We start from the raw sequence: 4,014 nt of genomic DNA on the forward strand, positions 1-4,014 counted from the left end.
TGTGGAGTCTGGGTGTGTGGGGTCTGGGTGTGTGGGGTCCTGGTGTGTGGGGGTCTGGGTGTGTGGGGTCTGGGTGTGTGGGGTCAGGGTGTGTGGGGTCTGGGTGTGTGGGGTCCTGGTGTGTGGGGGTCTGGGTGTGTGGGGTCCATGTGTGTGGGGTCCGTGTGTGTGGGGTCTGGGTGTGTGGGGTCCGTGTGTGTGGGGTCCGGGTGTGTGGGGTCTGGGTGTGTGGGGTCCGGGTGTGTGGGGTCCGGGTGTGTGGGGTCTGGGTGTGTGGGGTCCGGGTGTGTGGGGTCTGGGTGTGTGGCGTCTGGGTGTGTGGGGTCTGGGTATGTGGGGTCCGGGTGTGTGGGGTCCGGGTGTGTGTGGTCCGGGTGTGTGGGGTCTGGGTGTGTGGGGTCCGGGTGTGTGGGGTCTGGGTGTGTGGAGTTTTGGTATGTCGGGTCTGGGTGTGTGGGGTCTGGGTGTGTGTGGTCTGGGTGTGTGGGGTCTGGGTGTGTGGGGTCTGGGTGTGTGGGGTCCGGGTGTGTGGAGTTTTGGTATGTCGGGTCTGGGTGTGTGGGGTCTGGGTGTGTGTGATCTGGGTGTGTGGGGTCTGGGTGTGTGGGGTCTGGGTGTGTGGGGTCCGGGTGTGTGGAGAGTGTGTGGGGTCTGGGTGTGTGGGGAGTGTGTGTGGGGTCTGGGTGTGTGGGGAGTGTGTGTGGGGTCTGGGTGTGTGGGGTCTGGGTGTGTGGGGAGTGTGTGTGGGGTCTGGGTGTGTGGGGTCTGGGTGTGTGGGGAGTGTGCGTGGTGTCTTGGTATGTGGGGGTCCGGGTGTGTGGGATCTGGATGTGTGGGGTCTGGGTGTGTGTGGTCCGGGTGTGTGGGGTCTAGGTGTGTGGGGTCCGGGTGTGTGGGGTCCGGGTGTGTGGAGTTTTGGTATGTCGGGTCTGGGTGTGTGGGGCCCTGGTGTGTGGGGGTCTGGGTGTGTGGGGTCTGGGTGTGTGGGGTCAGGGTGTGTGGGGTCTGGGTGTGTGGGGTCCTGGTGTGTGGGGGTCTGGGTGTGTGGGGTCCGGGTGTGTGGGGTCCGGGTGTGTGGGGTCTGGGTGTGTGGGGTCCGGGTGTTTGGGGTCCGGGTGTGTGGGGTCTGGGTGTGTGGGGTCCGGGTGTGTGGGGTCTGGGTGTGTGGCGTCTGGGTGTGTGGGGTCTGGGTATGTGGGGTCCGGGTGTGTGGGGTCCGGGTGTGTGTGGTCCGGGTGTGTGGGGTCTGGGTGTGTGGGGTCCGGGTGTGTGGGGTCCGGGTGTGTGGAGTTTTGGTATGTCGGGTCTGGGTGTGTGGGGTCTGGGTGTGTGTGGTCGGGGTGTGTGGGGTCTGGGTGTGTGGGGTCTGGGTGTGTGGGGTCCGGGTGTGTGGAGTTTTGGTATGTCGGGTCTGGGTGTGTGGGGTCTGGGTGTGTGTGATCTGGGTGTGTGGGGTCTGGGTGTGTGGGGTCTGGGTGTGTGGGGTCCGGGTGTGTGGAGAGTGTGTGGGGTCTGGGTGTGTGGGGAGTGTGTGTGGGGTCTGGGTGTGTGGGGAGTGTGTGTGGGGTCTGGGTGTGTGGGGTCTGGGTGTGTGGGGAGTGTGTGTGGGGTCTGGGTGTGTGGGGTCTGGGTGTGTGGGGAGTGTGCGTGGTGTCTGGGTATGTGGGGGTCCGGGTGTGTGGGGTCTGGGTGTGTGGGATCTGGATGTGTGGGGTCTGGGTGTATGGGGTCTGGGTGTGTGGGGTCTGGGTGTGTGGGGTCTGGGTGTGTGGGGTCCGGATGTGTGAGGTCTGGGTGTGTGGGGTCTGGGTGTGTAGGGTCTGGGTGTGTGGTTTCTGGGTGTGTGGGGACTGGGTGTGTGGGGTTTGGGTGTGTGGGGTCCGGGTGTGTGGGGTCTGGGTGTGTGGGTTCTGGGTGTGTGGGGACTGGGTGTGTGGGGTTTGGGTGTGTGGAGTCTGGGTGTGTGGGGTCTGGGTGTGTGTGGTCTGGGTGTGTGGGGAGTGTGTGGGGTCTGAGTGTGTGGGGTCTGGGTGTGTGGGGAGTGTGTGGGGTCTGGGTGTGTGGGGTCTGGGTGTGTGGGGGTCCGGGTCTGTGAGGTCTGGGTGTGTGGGGAGTGTGTGGGGTCTGGGTGTGGGGTCTGGGTGTGTGGAGTCTGGGTGTGTGTGGTCCGGGTGTGTGGGGTCTGGGTGTGTGGGGTCTGGGTGTGTGGGGAGTGTGTGTGGGGTCCGGGTGTGTGGGGTCCGGGTGTGTGGGGTCTGGGTGTGTGGGGTCTGGGTGTGTGGGGAGTGTGTGTGGGGTCCGGGTGTGTGGGGTCTGGGTGTGTGGAGTCTGGGTGTGTGGGGTCCGGGTGTGTGGGGTCTGGGTGTGTGGGGTCTGGGTGTGTGGGGAGTGTGTGTGGGGTCTGGGTGTCTGGGGTCTGGGTGTCTGGGGTCTGGGTGTCTGGGGCCCGGGTGTGTGGGGCCTGGGTGTGTGGGGTCCGGGTGTGTGGGGTCCGGGTGTGTGGGGTCTGAGTGTGTAGGGTCTGGGTGTGTGGGAATTGTGTGTGTGGTCTGGGTGTGTGGGGTCTGGGTGTGTGGGGAGTGTGTGTGGTGTCTGGGTGTGTGGGGGTCCGGGTGTGTGGGGTCTGGGTGTGTGGGGTCTGGATGTGTGGGATCTGGATGTGTGGGGTCTGGGTGTGTGGGGTCTGGGTGTGTAGGGTCTGGATGTGTGGGGTCTAGGTCTGTGGGGTCTGGGTTTGTGGGGTCTGGATCTGTGGGGTCTGGGTGTGTGGGGTCTGGGTGTGTGGGGTCTGGGTGTGTGGGTTCCGGGTGTGTGGGTTCCGGGTGTGTGGGGTCCGGGTGTGTGGGGTCTGGGTGTGTGTGTCTGGGTGTGTGGGGGTCTGGGTCTGTGGGGTCTGGGTGTGTGGGGTCTGGGAGTATGGGATCAGGGTGTGTGGGGTCTGAGTGTGTGGGGTCTGGGAGTGTGGGTTCTGGGTGTGTGGGGTCCGGTTATGTGGGGTCTGGGTGTGTGGGGTCCGGGTGTGTGGGGTCTGGATGTGTGGGGTCTGGGTGTGTGGGGTCTGGTGTGTGTGGAGTCCATGTGTGTGGGGACTGGGTGTGTGGGGTCCAAGTGTGTGGAGTTTGGGTGTGTGTGGTCCGGGTGTGTGGGGTCTGGGTGTGTGGGGTCTGGGTGTGTGGGGTCCATGTGTGTGGGGTCCGTGAGTGTGGGGTCTGGATGTGTGGGGTCCGTGTGTGTGGGGTCTGGGTGTGTGCGGTCTGGGTGTGTGGGGTCCGGGTGTGTGGGGTCTGGGTGTGTGGGGTCTGGGTGTGTGGAGTCTGGGTGTGTGGTGTCTGGGTGTGTGGTGTCTGGGTGTGTGGGGTCCAAGTGTGTGGAGTCTGGGTGTGTGGGGTCTGGATGTGTGGGGTCCGGGTGTGTGGGGTCTGGGTGAGTGGGGTCTGGGTGTGTGGGGTCCGTATGTGTGGGGTCCGGGTGTGTGGGGCCTGGGTGTCTGGGATCCGTGTGTGTGGGGTCTGGGTGTGTGGGGTCCGTGTGTGTGGGGTCTGGGTGTGTGAGGTCCGGGTGTGTGGGGTCTGGGTGTGTGGGGTCTAGGTGTGTGGGGTTTGGGTGTGTGGTGTCTGGGTGTGTGGGGTCCAAGTGTGTGGAGTCTGGGTGTGTGGGGTCTGGGTGTGTGGGGTCCGGGTGTGTGGGGTCTGGGTGTGTGGGGTCTGGGTGTGTGGGGTCCTAGTGTGTGGGAGTCTGGGTGTGTGGGGTCCGGGTGTGTGGGGTCTGGGTGTGTGGTGAGTGTGTGGGGTCTGGGTGTGGGGTCTGGGTGTGTGGAGTCTGGGTGTGTGTGGTCCGGGTGTGTGGGGTCTGGGTGTGTGGGGTCTGGGTGTGTGGGGAGTGTTTGTGGGGTCCGGGTGTGTGGGGTCCGGGTGTGTGGGGTCTGGGTGTGTGGGGTCTGGGTGTGTGGGGAGTGTGTGTGGGGTCCGGGTGTGTGGGGTCTGGGTGTGTGGGGTCTGGGTGTGTGGGGTCCGG

This window comes from Pristiophorus japonicus, chromosome 9, assembly GCF_044704955.1.
Source record: "Pristiophorus japonicus isolate sPriJap1 chromosome 9, sPriJap1.hap1, whole genome shotgun sequence".
Classification (NCBI taxonomy): Eukaryota; Metazoa; Chordata; class Chondrichthyes; family Pristiophoridae; genus Pristiophorus; species Pristiophorus japonicus.